The sequence below is a fragment of the Cervus canadensis genome, chromosome 8 (assembly GCF_019320065.1).
Source record: "Cervus canadensis isolate Bull #8, Minnesota chromosome 8, ASM1932006v1, whole genome shotgun sequence".
Lineage (NCBI taxonomy): Eukaryota > Metazoa > Chordata > Mammalia > Artiodactyla > Cervidae > Cervus > Cervus canadensis.
The window spans coordinates 87,733,872-87,753,000 of record NC_057393.1 but is presented as its reverse complement, the minus strand read 5'-3'; the positions used below and the strand labels follow the sequence as shown (position 1 = coordinate 87,753,000).

General features: G+C 45.3%; 1 protein-coding gene across 10 annotated transcripts in view; it reads right to left on the bottom strand.

The window, feature by feature from the left end:
• SIPA1L2 (signal induced proliferation associated 1 like 2) overlaps positions 1–6,655 on the bottom strand; it is a 232,980-nt gene extending 226,325 nt beyond the window's left edge. For 9 of the 10 annotated variants that reach the window (XM_043477112.1, XM_043477117.1, XM_043477118.1 and 6 more), the window contains exon 1: positions 4,399–4,661. The gene's annotated coding sequence lies outside the window, so the exon portion shown is untranslated. Of the gene's footprint in view, positions 1–4,398; positions 4,662–6,401 lie in introns of those variants that run through there. The other variant, XM_043477113.1, reaches the window with a different exon arrangement.
• Between the last annotated feature and the right edge of the window lie 12,474 nt (positions 6,656–19,129).

Genomic DNA, 19,129 nt, shown 5'->3' with positions numbered 1-19,129 from the left:
TGCTCTCTGGACGAAGAACTTTCCTTACGTCTGTAATGATATCATACATACATGTCCTCCCTTTTGTTGTTCTTCTCTTCTTGGTATATCAGTGTACCTTGATGAAATACCTTGACAGTAGACAGGAATTGCTGCTGCTAATTTTCAATATACGTAGCAACATAAAAAGCGGCAAATCTGACAACGTGCAAAATTTAATTTTTGTCTCTGAGTTTTAATTTTAGAAGTAGATAGAAACAAAAAGTATAGGAATGACATGAAAGGATAACTTTATGGATTTTTGTGGTAAAGAGATACTATGACAACAAAACTCAACTTACCACATATCTTCTTCCTTGCTATCACCCAAATTAGCTATACAACGTTGTATGGGGAGCAAAAAAAGATACACACACACACACACACACATATACATATACATATACATACACACACATGGGGCTTTCCTGGTGGCTCAGACAGTAAAGAATTCACCTGATCCCTGGGCTGGGACACAACTGAGCAACTAATACTACTACAACACACACAGACACACAAAGAGGCTTCCCGGTTGCTGCTAGTAGTCAAGAACCTGCCTGCCAATGCAGGAGATAGGAGAGGCTGGTTCGATCCCTGGGTTGGGAAGATCCACTGGGGAAGGAAATGGCAACCCACTCCAGTGCTCTTGCCTGGAGAATCTCATAGACAGAGGAGCCTGGTGGGCTAGAGTCCATAGTGTCACAAAGAGTCAGACACGACTGAGGCGACTTAGCACGCATGCACGTGCACATACACACATACATAAAGGAACTGGGTTACACTAAATGTGAAACCTCCCAAGAAACAGAACCTCTACTGTAAGATCTGGCTTCCTTGGACCACTCTTTGGAACCAAAGTTTATGAATCAAATTCACAAAGGATCAAAATAATTTATCTCTGAATTTATGAGGCATTTAATTCCTATCACACTGTTGTCCTTCCTTCAAAAGGAAGTCACGGCTAAATGTGTCTGTAACAGAAAAGCAACTTCTGAATCCTTGATTTTCAGGTGTAAACTAAGTAAGGTATAACTCTCATGAATGTTCATGTGCCAGCTTTGTTGTTTAGTTGCTAAGTCATGTATGTCTTTGTGATCCCATGGACTGTAGCCCACCAGGCTCCTCTGTCCCTAGTATTTCCCAGGCAAGAATACTGGAGTGGGTTGCCATTTTTCCTTCTCCAGGGGGTCGTCCCAACTGGGGGATCGAACCTAGGTCTCCTGCTTGGCAGGCACTAAACCACCATGCCAACTTATTATAAATCAAAGAAAGAAAAGACAAGCATGAAAAAATATAAGCTATCCCAATCAGTCATGTTCATTACTCTATATATACATTTATTTAAAACATTAAAGAAACCTAAAATTTTGGTGCTGAAACGGATCATGGAAAAACTTTATCCAAACTCATCAGTGCTAGACCCTAGAAGCAGGAAGCCAGAGGTTCCTGTCACTTCGCCCTGCAAGGGAACAGGTTCATTAATAGAAGGAGAAAATCTGGAACATGGTTCCCTATATTCTTTAGGCATGTACTTCGTATTTCATTCAAGTTCAAAACAGGAGGAGAGAAAAAAAAAAAACTTTGCTTTTCAGTTGACAATAATAGAAATTTTCTTCAAATTCAACATTCAAATCTTTCAAATCTTTGAAGGGATTTGTAATCCTAAACCACCACCTTAAGCAGATCATAAATTCAAAGACACAATGCCTTCCTCAATCTCAAAAAAGAAAAAAACACACACACAAAAACCCTTTGCATCTATCAATTATGACTGGGGACTAGGGGGCTATATCTACATAAACACACAGTTCTTCGGAAAGTATGCAGGAAACACAACCCCTTTAAACTAGTTTTCATGGCCAAACACAGTACTCTAAAACCAGTTTCAGTTACCAGACCATTGCCCTTTCAAGATATCTCGCTATTATATTTTCACTTTGAAGAATAGATAAGATTTCCAAAAAGAATAACCCTATAACCCTTTGACCTCAGGTAAAGAGATCCCTCAAGGTGGACAGGTGTTTATCAAGCTCAGGTATCAGGGAACCCTTCTAAATACCATTCCAGTCTCAAAAGAAAATAAAACAAAACTTACAAACTGTATTACACAGCTTTAACTACAATAAGTACCATAAAAGTCAAATCATGATGCTGACAATTTCCTTCTTTCATTCCAGAAAATTATAGCTCTTTGAGAAAGGCTAAGATTTAAACACATCAAAAGCACTTGATGGAAAATTTACACTTAAATCAACCAGGGAAAATGTGCAGCCCATACTATAAAGCCAGAAGCTCCACTTCCACACCTGCAATTTATCTTTTGGTTTATTTTCTACACCAAATGCTTACACTGCTTCTTATCCAAGTTCATTTCACCCCATCTATAGGTAGCATGTGGGTACTGATAAAAGCTGTTTCTGATTTCATTTCATTCCCTACTTCCCAGATGTTTGCGAGAGAGAGGTCTATTTTTTTTTCTTCAGCTATTTGTGAATATGCTCTAATTTAGAACCAACAAATTTAACATCATATTATAAGCTGGGTAAGACACACACACACAATAAGTAACAGCTATGAGAAATGTTGAGATATTTCTCCAGCTTCTAAATAAGTCTGCCTACCTAGGCAAGATTTGGACAGGCTGCCATGGTCTTACTTCAGAGAAAAAGTCCTGAAAACACAAAATTAAGAACCTGCTGCTACCTAAATGGCCAACTACAAGTCATGGTACTTTGGAAAAAAGGGCTGTGCTTAGAAATGAAACACCCAATATCAGTTGGGAAAATAAAAATGGCCCCAACACAATGTTTGACTCCACACATGTATAATGCAACAACATCTCTTCCCTAAAATGCAGAGTCCCTCAACAGAGTCTTTAGAAAGAATGAATATTACGCATACCAAAAACTCAAGAAAGATTGCACTTTCTCATGAATTACATTCTTTTATACTGTTTTGAATCAAGCAACCAGCTACTAAAGTAAGCAGAAAACATCCTTAGTAGAAATGTTATATAAATAGAATTAATAAGTCTCACCGTAGAACTTTAAATTTTTCAAGTAAAGACAGACATCCTTTAAATTTGTGACTAAAAACAGTAACCAAGTTGTCTCCTGAAATACATCTTTAGAAACACCAGAAGTAACAGACCACTTTATGACATCTACATAAATATTAGTTTTACAGGGAAGTAATATATTTCAAAGAAAGCAACAGTTTTGGAGATTTTTTTTTTCTCCCATTACTGATTGTAAAACTGGAAAAATTACAACCTGGATTGCAGACAGCCAACTCAAAAGCGCAGTTTACTAAATGCCTGTCATAAGAAAGCCATCTAGTGTTAACATTTAGAAATGAAAACTGCAGACAAAAGAGGCAAAGAAAAGAAAAATCTAAGTGACTATTTGGAACTTACTGAGCAAACCTATGAGAATCACCAAAATTCTTTGTTTAAAAAAGAAGGCCATCCTTATCAAAAAAACCGTATCTAATCTAAACAAAATTCAAAAAGTCTACAATCGCGTTTTGGCCAAAATCAGGTTTTTGGTGACCACAATTCCGAGGCCAATGCACTTGATGTTTCCAATACTCACGCTGGAGTCATCTTGGGCTGAATTAATTTAACTGAAGCAGGTTAATGATGACAAATATCTCCCAGAGGGGCCATGCCAACTTGTTTTCTCTTCCCGAGAAGCATCGGCTCTCGCTCACAGATGATGAACCGAGATTGATTCTTTGGGTTTGCGGCGCGGTTGAAATTAATCTGTAGGTGCTCAAGGGGATACTCCCAGGACCTGGCCAAACTAGCTTCAAGGATAGGCGGGCCCCCAAGCAGGACCGGGAGCAGAGGATGGAGCGAGCCGCGGACCCAGGGGAGCCTGGGAGCCGTCGAGCCACAGGGGAGGGCGCTCGCTGGCCGCTTGGGACCTTACAAAGAGGGGCGGGCGCCGCGAGGGCTCGCGCCCCGGGCACACCGCCTTCCCGGGGAATAAACCCCGCAGCAAGTTCAGCAAGTAACCCCGCCCGGCGCGCCGGGGAGCCGCGCCGGGCAACCTTTCTCTCTTTTCTCGGGTTAGTCACGGAGGAGTCGCTGCGCGCCCGGAGAGTCCTCGTTTAGTGCTCGCGTCAACGAGACCGGGATAACCTTTCAGCCGATCGATAACTTTGAGAACGAACGGCGACAGCTCCTCTTTCACCCCGGGCTCCGGAGCGCGGGCGCATCTGCCAAGTCGGACCCCCGCCCCGCGCCCCGGCCGCGCGGTCGGCCCCCCGAGGCGCCCCCAAGGGCCGCCCCTCACTTCGGGACGGTTCTGGGACACGACCCGGAGACTCCCGAGCGGACCCCGCCTCGCCTCCCGTCGCTCGTCGCCCGGAACGCACCTCGGAGACGCAGTCCGCCGCGACCTGCTGCAGCCCGCGAGCTCGCGGCGGCGCCTACCGGGGCCGCCTCCTCGCCGCCCGCCGCTGCCCGGGGCTGCCCATCGGCCCGGACCCTGCCCGCGCCGGGCTCCGGCGGGAGGCGGCCGGGACCCGCCGGCTGCGGCTGGAGCGATCGGCCTGCGCTCGAGCGAGCGGGCGGGCGGTCGGGGCGGGGGCGCGGCGCTGCTCCTCCTCCTCCGTCCTCCTCCGGCTCCGCCGGCTCCTCCCGGGCTCCCACTCTGCAGCGCCGGCTCCCGACGCCGCGGCCCGCCCGCCCGGCGGCCCCGCCCCCCGTCCGCTCCGCGGCCTCCCATTGGCCACCGCCCGCCGGCCCCCTCGGCCCCGCCCCGCGATTGGGAGCCGGCGCCGTCCTTCCCGCCGCCCCACGGGGCTCCGGGCGCAGCCGGTGCGCGGTTCCCAGGCCCCGCGGTGCACTGGAGCGGCGCGGCCGGGAGGGGCTCGGCGCTCTTCCTGCGGGGAGGGGGCTGCGAGCGGCGCGGCGCCCGCGGCCTCAGGCGGGGGGCAGCCTACCTGCACCCGCGGTCCGGGAACGCTGAAGCCGTCCTCCTTGGGATTTGTTTTCGCCCCTCTGGCAGCGATAAGTTAAAAATCCCGAAATCTGTTGCAGTGATGTCGTAATTGGCGTCTTACTGGGTTCTCAGCGACAGTTGCCGAAAATTCTTACTGAGCAAGACATAATCTTTTTTTAATTCCTACAATTTGAGAAATGTGATTCTTAACTGGGGAAATTGACGCGTCGTGGGGCCCGCACGTTGAGCCAACCAAACCTGGCACGGTGGCCCCGCAGTGGTGTGCCATCTGCTTTTCCCTGGCTGCCTCGGCCTTACCGGGTTGGTCACGGCTAAAGGTCACCGTGTTGAGGAAGTCTGAACTTCCTTTGTTGGTTGAAGATGATGTTGAAGGCGATGAGAGGAGGAAGGGGGCTGTTTGGCTTCTTCAGAAACGTAAGGCCTGGAATAATATCAGTAGGTCTCTGTCTTTGAGCAGATGAGCGCTGGCAATCGCAAACTGGGAAACCATGGTGTGCGAACGGCAGGGGACCCGGCATCTCGTATCATTGGGAAGATGGTATCAAGGCCTTGAGGAACATCGCTGGCTCCCTAATTCTCCCTTCGCTTCATAAAGGAATTACTCTGCTTAATGTAGACAAACTGAACGTTTTGAAACTTCCGCCTGGTGGGCACCGTTTCGAATTTGCTTTCAGCAAGTGAAATGATCTGTGTGGCACCTGACTCTTTCAAGAGTAACTACAACCTTCCCATGCACGAGATGCTCAACACAGACCTTGGGAGAATTCTGAAAAGTCCCAGAGCACCACGCAAGGAGAGTCATCGCAGGGTCCTGAAAAAGAATCCACTGAAAAGCCTGAGAATTATGTTGAATCTAACTAAACCCGCGTGCAAAAGCCATGCACCTGGGCAGGCTAAGAATCAAACCTCCAGGAGGCTAGGGCAGCAGTGGCCCTAGAAGCCAGATCAGATGGGGAGGGGTTCCAGACAAGAAGACTTCAGTAGGAAAGAAAGGAAAGGAGGCTGTATTTGTAAAGAAACTGAAGAAGTCTTGGGCGGGGGGCGGGGGCAGGAAGGGAAGGGGGTCGGCGGAGGCGTGGGGGTGGGGGAGGCTGCAGAAAGCAAGACACCGGCCACTGGGAAGCCCCGCAGAAAACCCACCACGGAAGAGAAGAATCCGGCTGCACAAACTTGTCTGTGTTTACCCCCTGAAGGTCAACTCATTTTGGACAGCTCATTTTGAATAAAGACCTGATCAAAGACTCAGTGAGAAACACACACACATAGACACCCTCGAATCTGGCTCCGCGCCGCCCCCTGGCAGTGTCCCTGCCTGTACACTCTCCGGAATCGCGCCCCACCCCACCCCACCCCCACGGCGCAGGGTCCCCACCCCCTACACTCCCAAACCCCCACCCCCCTCCACACACACACCTCCCAGGAGAGGCTGGGCGTCGCCGGCCCACGACAGAGCTGCCGGGTCCTACGCAGGCACCTGCCCCGGGATCGCCGCATCGCTGGATCACAGAAGACGGCAGCAGGGGCGAGCCCTACCGTGCGCCCGCTCCCAGGGCTCCCCAGACGTCCCCGGCGGCCCTGTGCCCCCAGGAGCTGGGGTGGGAGGATGCCCTGAGAAACATGCGGGAGGTCAGGCGACGCCGGCGCGCAGGAATGCTGCGGAGAACAGACCTTTCCGAGTCTGGAAGGGGGCTGGAGAGGCGTGCGGTCCAGGCTCCCCAGCCCAGCCCCCGGGCCCGCCCACTCCGCCTCCAGGCCGCCCTCCACCCAAAGGAGAAATGCTCTTAGATCTTGATCTCGATGAAGAGAAAATGAACTTTTTATACCCACCTTTTCTACTTTGCTAGGACATGTTGATCACCCAGGAAGCTTTACCTGAAACTATCTTGAAACTATGTAATTTGCTCGACACTTGAATTGGTTGCTAAAAGATTAAAGGACCTCTGAGGACTTCTGAAGCTATATTGGAGCTGACTGTGCCTAAAGGTTCAGTAACAGGAATAGACTGCTAGGCAGAGGCTACTTTACCTTCCAGTCCCACCGCTGGGTTTCCTGAGCCGGCTTCACCGTGGCCCAGCTGCTCAGATTGTGTTCCCTGAGACACACAGGATTCAGAGTTTTCAGTTCCTCCTTTTCTGGAGGTTCTTCCTGGAGAGATAATGTTCTCAGTACTTCCCTATCCCAAACACACCCTAGAACATAACCCTCTTAAAAGTTAGGGGCGGTCCCTCCCATGCTATATTTCTCTGTGATCTAAAGCATGTAAACATTGTACAGCCTTTTATATCTCTGTAAAAGAGGGCTATGCAATATGGGAATGCGTTTAATAAGACATGCCAGAGAGCAATATTGTGACATGACCAAACCTCTGTGTTCTCCTGTCACCTCATTAGCAGTATATACCAAGTTTGCGCTTTATTAACAAACATGTCTGGAGACCCTGTGATGTTCCAACAGGCGCTGGGGATATACACGTGCAGAGGACTAGGCCCTGCCCTTCATCAGCTCTGCCTCTCACCTGCGGGCATGCCCACACATGGCAGACACTCTACTAGAGGTGTGGACACGGGAGCAGCCATGGACGGACACCTCCTGCAGGAGCCGAGGGAGAACAGACCTCCGCCTTCACACCACGGTGCTTCTCACTCTTCACAGAACTGCGCGTGTCCTCGTTTTCCCCACAGTTCTAAGGGCCCTGAGGAAAAGAGCCACACGCCCTCAGCCTTTGGACTCCTAAGGCAGTGACTGCGCCAGGCTGCGGATTGTCTCCAAGGTGGCTCCTGGTGCTGAGGCTGCACCCTCCACTGTCTGATAGATGAGGAAGAAGCTTTGACTTACTCCTTAAGGTCCGTAATGATCTACTAAGGAAGCCTGTATTTTATTTTTGATCAACAACCAAAACCTATTTTGATAGAAAATAAACAATGCTTATGAAAAAACTATAAATACAACCAGTGATGAGGGGACTGCTCTGACATACCTTACTTTAAAATGTGTCTACAGTAAGTTTAAAGCAAAGTGCCTGTAGACGAAATTTATTAGTGCATCAAGCATAACTGAACTATTAAAGATATGAAATCCAGGCATGTCCAAAATCTTATGAGAGGACATCAGTGGTTAATTTCATATATATATAAACGTTAGCCGTAGGCCAGTTTGTTTTTTAACATCTTTTATATATTGGAGTATAATTGATTAACAATGTTGTATTAGTTTAAGGTGTACAGCAAAGTGATTTGGTCTTTAGTCTTGCAAACTCAAATTGAAATGCCCTAAGTGGGCTTCTCTCATCGCTCAGTTGGTAAAGAATCCACCTGCAATGGAGGAGACCCCGGTTCGATTCCTGGGCCAGAAAGATCTGCTGGAGAAGGGATAGGTTACCCACTCTAGTATTCTTGGTCTTCCCTTGTGGCTCAGCTGGTAAATAATCTGCCAGCAATGCAGGAGACCTGGGTTCGATCCCTGGGTAGGGAAAATCCCCTGGAGGAGGGCATGGTAACCCTCTCTAGTATTCTTGCCTTGGACAGAGGAGCCTGGCAGGCTATAGGGTCACAAAGAGTCGGACAGAACTGAAGCGACTTAGCCCGCATGCATGCGTGCATTAATACATCACTTCATCATTTTGGCCTTAGAATATCTTACTGAAAAAAAATTCTTTTTTCTATTAAAGCTATAAACTTCCCTGAAGTTTTAAAGAAGAATATCAACTCTGAAGTATGAAAATGTATTTGCCTAAAAGCCAGAGTGAACAATCCTGAATTTCATCACTTTACCTCCACCTTCCCTCAGGTCAAGACTCCCTTGTTCTCTAAGCCTCACTTCTGTGTTTCAAGTCTTTTTTCTCCTATGAATTCATAATACCCTAAGAGTTCCTAAAGCAACAAACTCAAGGGAGTAATGCTCTTTACAATTCTGAATCAGCACATCAACTCCCTCTGAAATAACTCCAACATCAATCTTACCTATCTTCCTCTAAAAGGTGTAAAAGAAGCCCACAGTTCAAAGACATACCAGCTGTCTACCCCATTCCAAGATTTTGAGCTTGTTGGCTGACCTTGGCTGGTACTCGGATCTATTTACCTTTGAATTGAGCGGAACGGGAGTTTGACTTCCTTGACACACTCCAGAAAGATTCTGCTTACAGATGATATGCATGTACTGTAATAGTCCCGAATAGCTAAGTCTAAGTAAAGCTTTCGGGTCCCACCCTCATTTCTTTTTTTTTTCCCTTCCCTAGCTTTTTAAAAGTATTTTTAACTCTGTTTTTAACAGTATTTCTTTTAAAGTCAACTCTCTTTTTTAAGTATTTCTTTTAAGTCAAATGAATATTCATAATTTGCAACAAATAAGTATTAATTGCATGCTATACTCAGTGCATTATGTTAGACTGGAAGGTTCCAAAGGGCTGTACACTGGAGCACATGAAGTTCATGAGAGGTTGCTCCAGGACCACCAATGAGAGGCGCCCAGAGGCAGAGTAAGAGAGCCAACTGTCTGCGGGCAAAAAAGCTTGGGCCACACGGGGAAGGCTTCACCCAGGGCATCAGACTGGCTGAGCCAGGAGGGGGAAAGGGTGCACTCCCAGCAAGAGGAAGCTCGGAGGGCAAGCCCGCGGGAAGTGGCTGTGCAAGGCGCGCCGTGGAGACAGCTGCGCCCTGAAGTCTAGCACAGGCTGATTCACTTCAGTAACAAACACTTGTAGATAGGGTGGCTAATCTGTGGCAAGGCCTGTTTTCTTCTTAGAGGAGAAGCCCTCCCATGTGGACACGCGCTGGGCATGCCTCACCTTTCTTTCCAAATGGAATCAGAAACTTGGTAGGATATGGCCTTGTGAAGCAAAACAAGAAGTGCCAAGTTCTGCAGCAATTTCAAAAAAAGTCAAGCTGCAGTTCAAAAAGCTGGGTTACTGACCCTGGTCATGACTGTGCCAATAGTGCTGATAAAAATAAGCACATGTTCCTCTCCTCTTCAAATGGAACCCAGTAGAATAATGTAGAGTCATTAAACAGTGTGCTGTTGTCATATATTATCCCCAGGAGCTAAGAGGAAACCCACTTAATAATTAGAAAAAAAAAAAAAAAAAAACCAACTCATTTCTGCAAGTATATTTCTGTAGTAGTAGTAATGTTAGTTGCTCAGTTGTGTCGACTCTTTGTGATCCCATGGACTGCAGCCTGCCAGGCTCCTCTGTCCATGGAATTCTCCAGGCAAGAATATTGGAGTGGGTTGCCATTTCCTTCTCCAACAGAAGATTATTACACAGAAATAATGAGACTGTCCTCAAGGAACTATGAGAGAGCTGAGCTGGGATTTTCACATAGGAAACAATTTGAAGAACAGTGGAAAGGCAACACATTAAAAAAGGTCATGCTGTATAGACAGGTGCTATAGATATCTGGAAAGGCAATACTGGCTGGAGTGATCAAAGATTAGGGACTAATATCCTTCCTATATGTTGGTCTCTGTTGTTATGTTCCCAATCCAATGTATCTCCAAGAATCGTCCAAGACAGATGGATTATTTCTTTTCTGATGATTCAAACTCTTGGCCACATCTCTTCATATTTCTACCCCTTACCTTCTCCAGTCCAGACCCACAGCTAAATGACTTGCACAAACTTCACCACCCTTAAAATGGTCTTCTGCCTTTTTGCTTCATCTCACTTCAAGAAAAAAGAAACAAAATGGCCTAAACTGTATGTAACTCAAAAACCTCTCCCACTTTGTCCTATCTTTTGTAGCCTGAACTGTCGATTTTTAGGAGCTCATCCACTTCGATGTCAGAAAACGCAGGCTCTGAATCTGGTTTGCAAGCTTCTTAGATACAGAACTATAGACAAGTGATATCTCAAAGTTCCATTTTCCTTACCTGAAAAACGGGGACAGTCATACCTCAGAGAGCCATGGTGATGATTCCATATGATGTGGGGTATTAGTGAGTGCCAAAAACACAGTGGACCACCAACATTTACCATTTCCTCTTACTGTTTAATGTCGGCACTGGGATTTTATTTCGAGTCATTCATACCAAAGCTAGCACAGGGGAAGGGCTTGATAAATATCCGATGAATGAATAAAGGAGCAGGTGGACAGACTACACAGTTCTTTTAAGCTTTGTTTAAGTTGTTACAATTTTACTCCTGTTTTATGGTTTTGATTTTTTGTGGGTTGTGGAATCCCCAACCAGGGATAGAACTCACACCCCTCACATTGGCAAGCAGAGTCTTAAGCACTGGACTGTCGGAGAGTCCCAAAAGTTTATACCTTAATCCTGCAAGTTGTATTCCTGCTTGGGACTTAACAGTATTCTTTAAGCAATGTTTTGGATTCTACCTTTAAGAAATAAAAAAGTAATAATAATTAACATAGAAGTTGAATGGTTCTAGGAGCAGCTGCCGCTGTTCACCACTAGATGGCGCCTATAATCGCACGGAAAAGCAGCACGCACGCTGCTGCTAGGTAATAACTGAATACAGGAAAGGTGTATAAGCACACACACATTTGCAAATATATTTAGCTTTTACATACAATTTCTTTTTCATATTGGTTGTGAATTTAGAGCTGCATGCTTGCTAAGTCGCTTCAGTCGTGGACTATAGCCTGGCAGGCTCCTCTGTCAATGGGATTCTCCAGGCTAGAACACTGGAGTGGGTTGCCATGTCCTTCTCCAGGGGATCTTCTCGATCCAGGGATCAAACCCACGTCTCTTACATCTCCTGCATTGGCAGGCAGGTTCTTTACCACTAGTGCCACCCAGAAAACCCTTAGAGCTGCCTACAGTTTGGCAAACCCTTGCTTTCCTAATTTCAACAGTCTCCTTTAATAACATTTTTAATTGTTAAACTCTAAGCAGCCTCAGTGTGCAAGGCACTTCAAGGTACCTGGTGACTGCTGTCCAAGTCTTTCTGTCATGTTGGTGGAACAACTTACCCCCTGGGGAAAAGCTTAGAAAAAGCTGAAAGCTTAGTGAGATAATAAAAAGGCCTTCTGCCTGCCTTCATCGTCCCTTTATTTATTGACCAACTGGGGACTGGACTCCAGAACTGTATAAAGCACTGAGATTATAGTGGTAAATAAGACTCACTTTTGAGATTGTACTTGCTCTCCCATAAAGAAAAACTATCAGAACTTTAGAGATAGATGTTTGTAAAATGACGTTTAAATCATATAAGGTGACAGTTGTTTCTCAGAAACTCTTAGGCATTCTAAGAAAGAAATAGAGGTAAATTCAAAATGTTTCTGATCAAGACCTGAGAGTTTCTGCTTTCCGCTTCCCAGGAAAATTAAAAAGGTGTGCTTCTCCATTCTGACCTTCGGTTCTCTGTGGCAGTGAGGCCAAGAATAGCTGCACTTGAACATTCTTGGGAGAGACCTCAGCGGAGAGAGAAAGAATAAGGGAAGAGAGACAGGAACATAAAGGGAACAATGGGTGAGGGAAATACGGGAAGAGTGGCCAAGGATGAACCGTGTAAATTCTTGCCACAAAATCTGAACCTTCAACCTTTGAGGTGGAGAGAGTAAGACCATATTTTAAGATCAAAAAGCCAGGCAAAAAAGACAATAAAACCAAATCAAAACACCATAGTATTCCTAAATCCAGTGTTTCCAGAAATTGTAGAATCAGGGGTGGAGAATGAACTTAGACTAGTGTGAAATTTCACTTCTTTCTAGAGTGGCAGAGATGTGATGCAGCAGAGAACCAGCAGCAGCCCATTTTCATCCATCTACAGATAACCCCATCAGTACATCTCAACACACCTAAAGCCAGGTCTATCAGTCTCCCCCCAAGGCTGGCTGCTCTTGTTCACCCTGACATCGGCGACAACAGTGCTGTCCGTCTGTGAAACAGCAGACGCAGGAGGGTCTCCTTGGGCCACTCTCTGCCCTTCCCTGCAACATGGAAGCACTCTGATTTCCCCCAAGATCTCTGACACCAGTCTCCTTGGTCACCCTTCCCCCCGTGTAACCCCCTCCCGCAGGTGCTTTTCTCCACGAGTACAGACAGCGCTCCTAAAGGAAAGCTGTGTTTCCTACCCCTCAACTTTCAAATCACCCAATGTCCATTACTTTAAGTGTGTAGATTTCCAGCCCCTAGTCCTTCCTGAGCTACGTGGTGCCTACTGGATAAGGTCCAAGTTCCCCTCACCGTGTGTGTGTATGTGTGTGTGTGTGTGTGTGTTCAGTCACTCAGTTGTGGCTGACTTCTTTGCAACCTCATGGACTCTAGCCTGTCAGGGTCCTCTGTGCATGGGATTCTCCAAGCAAGAATATTGGAAAGTGAAAGTGAAAGTCGCTCAGTCGTGTCCGACTCTTTGCGACTCCGGAATTCTTCAGGCCAGAATACTGGAGTGAGTAGCCTTTCCCTTCTCCAGGGGATCTTCCGGACCCAGGGATCGAACCCGGGTCTCCCACATTGCAGGAGGATTCTTTACCAGCTGAGCCACCACCCCTCACCTCACTGACACTTAGATCTTCCACAGTCTGACTCCAACATGAGCTTCCTGGCCCTCATGGCAACGTTTTCTCACTCACTTACCTTTGCCGCTTGCTCCTGAAACCCCTCTTTCCTCTGCCCACTCCTCACACTCTCTGAAGCTCCTATTCTCTTCATGTTTGATGCTCCATGGGGTTACCTCCCACTCTTCCCCTCTCCCTAGGAAATCCCATCCTTACAGTGTTTATAGTTACCCTCCTCCCGTGGTTTTCTATGAACCTCAGCACTAAGTCAATATCTACCTTTGGGGCCTCAAAGGTGGCCCCAAATCAATATGCCTCACACAGGATATACCCCCAATGTGACCATCATAAGACCTTCCCAACCACTTCTTTCCTGTGATCCTATTTCAGTAATGCCATCTCCACCCACGCATCTGTCATGTCAGAAACCTGGGACTTCCCCTGAACTCCTGCTTCTGTCTCATGCATTCATCCAGCCAATGACTTGGCCTTCGACTCCACCCTGAGTCTCTCCTGCATATATGCGCCCCTCCTGTCCTCTGCACCATCATATCTTGCAAGGCAATAGCAACAGTATCTTATGCAGTCTGTCTTCCTGTCTCCTGTGTCCCTCTTGTCCCAGTCCACCTGCCCCGCTGCAGTCTTTCATCCGCACGAGTCAGATCACTCCCCTTCCCGCTCATGCACACTGATATATAGAACAGATGACCAACAAGGACTTACTGCATAGCACAGGAAACTCTGCTCAATATTCCCTAAGAACCTACATGGAGAAAGAACGTGAAAAACTTGCTGTATGCCTGAAACTAACACAACATTGCTAATCAACTATAATCCAGTATAAAATAAAACTTAAAAAAAAAGATTTAGAGGCTTCCTATTGCCCCCAAGACACAACTTTAACTCCTCTCTATAAAAAGATAAATAAACATCTAAAAATATATATATGCATGTATGTACATATCCTGGAGAAAGAAATGGCAACACATTCCAGTATTTGTGCCTGGAAAATTCCATGGCCAGACTCCGCTGGTGGGCAGCAGTCCACAGGGCCGCCAAGAGTCAGATGTGACTGAGTGACCAAGCATTCACGCATAATATGTGTGCATATATCTATCTATTTATATGTGTCTGTATATTTATATATAGATATTTACAAGTATAATATAAATATATCTGAGTCACTTTGCTATATATCTGAAACAAATACCACATTGTGAATCAACTGTACTTCCATCATTTTTAAAATTAAAATAAGATAAAAACTTACTTCCTCGATCTGGCCCCCTCTCGCCTTGTTCTCTACCAAGCACCTCTCAGTTCGTTCTGCTCCTCACACTTGACCTCAGAGCCCCCAGCAGACGTTTCTTGCTGCCTTTGTCTAGTTAACCGCTATCTATCCTTCGGTCGCAGAAAGCACTCCCTCAGGAGGACGCTCCTTGACCCTGCGTTAGGTAAGGTCAGGTCACGCTGTGTCTTCTTGTGGCTTCCCAAGCTGGCCCATCACAAACCTCCCACTGCGTCCTTGTATTCATGGCCTTTGTCTTCCCCCCTAGAATGGAAACTCTGTGCATGCAGTGAGTATCTGGGGCCTTGATCGCATCCTCCAGGGAATGCTGTGGCACAGCCTGATCTACATCTGAATTCCTAAGAGCTGTTACCAAAGATCCCAGCCGGAGCCCCAGGCAGGTCTCCACTGGTGCATCTGTTTAATGAGAGGATAGCCCCAAGGGGGACGTATTGACTCTCCCAAGGTCTGAACGTGCCTACTGGGAACGAGTTCATCCAAGGGAAAATGACACATTTAGCCACTTATAGAACCTCAGAGTCCAAGGGGAACAGTGTATTTTAGGACAAAATGATGGCTAACACCCATATCAATTTATCTTGAAACCCACCTCCATATATCCATAGTGTATTCTAGGGAGAAATAGCATTCAGTTCAGTTCAGTTCAGTTCAGTCACTCAGTTGTGTCTGACTCTTTGCGACCCCATGAACCCCAGCACGCCAGGCCTCCCTGTCCATCACCAACTCCCGGAGTCCACCCAAACCCATGTCCATCGAGTCGGTGATGCCATCCAACCATCTTATCCTCTGTCATCCCCTTCTCCTCCTGTTCTCAATCTTTCCCAGAATCAGGGTCATTTCAAATGAGTCAGCTCTTCACATCAGGTGACCAAAGTATTGGAGTTTCAGCTTCAGCATCAGTCCTTCCAACGAACACCCAGGACTGATCTCCTTTAGGATGGACTGGTTGGATCTCCTTGCAGTCCAAGGGACTCTCAAGAGTCTTCTCCAACACCGCAGTTCAAAAGCATCAATTCGTCGGCGCTCAGCTTTCTTTATAGTCCAACTCTCACATCCATACATGACTACTGGAAAAACCATAGCCTTGACTAGATGGACGTTTGTCACTCTGCTTATTTAACTTATATGCAGAGTACATCATGAGAAACGCTGGGCTGGAGGAAGCACAAGCTGGAATCAAGATTGCTGGGAGAAATATCAATAACCTCAGATATGCAGATGACACCACCCTTATGGCAGAAAGTGAAGAAAGAACTAAAGAGCCTCTTGATGAAAGTGAAAGAGGAGAGTGAAAAAGTTGGCTTAAAGCTCAACATTCAGAAAACTAAGGTACATATCTGAGGTTATTGGTAATAAAGCAAATATGGCAATAAAGGAAGTCACATGACTTTTTTGATTTCCCAGTTATTTTATGTGAAAGTTACGTTTACACTCTACAGTCTATTAAGTGTGCAATAGCATTATGTCTAAAACAAGGTCCACACCTTAATTAAAAAATACTTTGTTGCTAAAAAATGCTAACCATCTTCTGAACAGCATCAGAGATCACAGGTCACTATAACAAGTAGAATAACAATGAAAAAGTTTGGAATGGTGCAATAATTACCAAAATATGGTGCAGAACCACAAAGTGAACAAGTGCTGCTGGGAAAATAGTGCTGAAAGACTAGCAGGACACAGAGCTGCCACAAACCTTCAATTTGTGAAAAACACAGTGTCTGAGAAGCACAGCAAAGTGAGACATGGCAAAATAAGATATGTCTGTAAGTGAGCTTTCTGTCTTTGGGGTACATAGGGCCAGAACCCCACTTTTTTCATGATCTTGCCATGTTTTAAACATGGTCATTTCTCTCCAGTATCTACTTGACTGTTTCCCATAGGACATTAGAGGAGCAGGATGTGAAGAGTGAGTGTGGAAGGTATATGTGGGCAAGTAATTATGATAAAATGTGCTCTAACTCCATTCTCATAACAGAAAGCAATTGCTTTAGGGTCACATGTTAGCTTCATTATCCTCATCTCTTCTCCACACAACAGCACAAGTCATCAATAATAGACTATGATCGTTTCCTCCCAAAAGACAAGTTATATGAGATAAAGCACGAAACAACAAAGGCTCGATGAGATTTTTCACATTAATGTGTTGTTCAAGATGGTTTCTGATTTCTAGTAATTACCAACCAAGGACCAGCTCTGGTAGCCTGTGTTCCCCCGGAAAGGAAGGAATTCCTCAAACCTTTCAGCACCAGGACAGGTAAAATACAGCATCTAACAGTCAAGATAATCAGTCAAGTGCCCAAAAAGTGCAATCTGATCATTTATTACCATACCTTTTATTGACTATCACTCAGTATACTCCCTGAGTAAATCCTGCCCTAGTGGGAAAAAAATTGTACCTCTATGCATGCCTCTCCATACGTCCGTATACACATTAGTGATACTCTTCAAACAGGAGGCTCACATTGGCTCAAAGAATAGACCACATTACATTTCATTTGCTCTTGTTCTGATCCTTTGCTGTTTTCAGTGGTTTACCAGCGGGAAACCACTAGCGGGGACCCATCCAGACAAGATTAGACAACATACAATTATCATCTTTAGTAGTCCCACTTGGAAAATTGACTGGCGTTCATGCAGAACAATGAAATCAAATTTGCTGGCACTTTAGTCCCAATTCATGGTTACAAAGAGCGGATCTGGTAGAGGGGGTGTCAGTGTGTACCAGGGGGAGACACCAGCGAGGAAAGAGCATCCGTATCGATAGTAAACATGTAGTTAAATCACTGAGATCAGTCATTACAAGCTGTCTGTTTCCCCTCTTTCCTGGAAAGAAGCACCAGTGCTCTGGTTTCTTATTTGATTTTTTGGAGATGAAAGAATTGCTCCTTAGCATTGTCACTGATCAACTCAGTATGTGTTGAACTCTTGCTGTATCTTGAGGACCTTCCTGGGGGGAGAGGGGCCATGCCACAGGTCCATTTCACAGGTGAAATTGGCTCATATCTAGTTTGGGACTGTAAAACCCCAAGAGGATAGGGCACATGACAAGGTCCCTTGAATAAATGTCTATTCATCTATTTTCCCCATTTATCCACCCACTCGTCCATCCATCAAGCTGTCTTTGTGTGTTATTCTATGTCAAGCATGGTGTCAGGCACTGTGGTTCCAAAGAGAAATTAGCCAGAGCTCAGTCACTAGTGGAAGAGAAAATAAGTATATTAATATTTATTTTAAGTAGGATACTTTCTAGAATCTGAATCTACTCCAGCAGTCAGGAAGAGACACAATGTGGAAGTCAGCTCCCTAAAATACCAGATACTTAACCAGGTGGGAAGAAGCCTGTTTTGGATTAAGATGTCTTTCCCAGTTCCTTTTAGCTGTCACTTTTCTCCAATTTTCACCTATTCACCGCCTGTTCACTCCTTAACTCTGATCAAGGCAATAGTTCTCTGTATTTTAACTTCACCAATGGCTTCCCCTCAAGGTTATAATATATCAAGGTTATTTTTAAACCAAATCCAGGGAAATATTTTCCAGTTTAGAGATAATGTAGAAAGAAATCTTATATTCTTTAAGATGAAGTCTCATGAACCTGAATTGACATTTACTACCTAAAGATTTTAAGTTAGTTTTCTATCTGAAATTGTTGTTTCACTAAGGTTATATATTTTTCTTTTCGTTTTTATCACTTCATCCATTTTTGCATTCTAGCTGGAAAGGAAGCAAGAAAAATCAAATTTAATTGACAGAGATGAGAAAATGTTTTTAGTCTTAATTCTCTGAGTCCTATATAATCCCATCTATATGGCATGGCTATAATTTTCAGCCCTCCTTAAATTTAAATACCATAAATCCATTCAGTGATTTCAATCTGAATGAGTACCTTTTTAAACAAACAAACAAAAATAAACCTAGAAACCTTAGCATAACTTCTTGTTCTTAAAATTTTCAGTCAGGGTTTCTACTAACAGAGTTATTAAACTTTATAGGGAAGCCCTATTTTAGTTTAAGAGAATCTATATTTTATTTCTACTGCTGTTTGCAGATTGTACTGTTGTGTATTTATAGAAATTTAACCTGCTTTTCCACAGTTTGCATGCTCCTTAGAAGGAAAGCTATGACAAACCTAGACAACATGTTAAAAAGTAGAGACATCACTTTGCCAATAAGGGTCCATATAGTCGAAGCTATGGGTTTTCCCAGTAGTCATGTACAGATGTGAGAGTTGAACCATAAAGAAGCATGAATGCCAAATAATTGGTGCTTTCAAACTGTGGCACTGGAGAAGATGCTTGAGAGTCCCTTGGACTGCAAAGAGATCAAACCAGTCAACTCTAAAGAAAATCAACCCTGAATATTCATTAGAGGGACTGATTCTG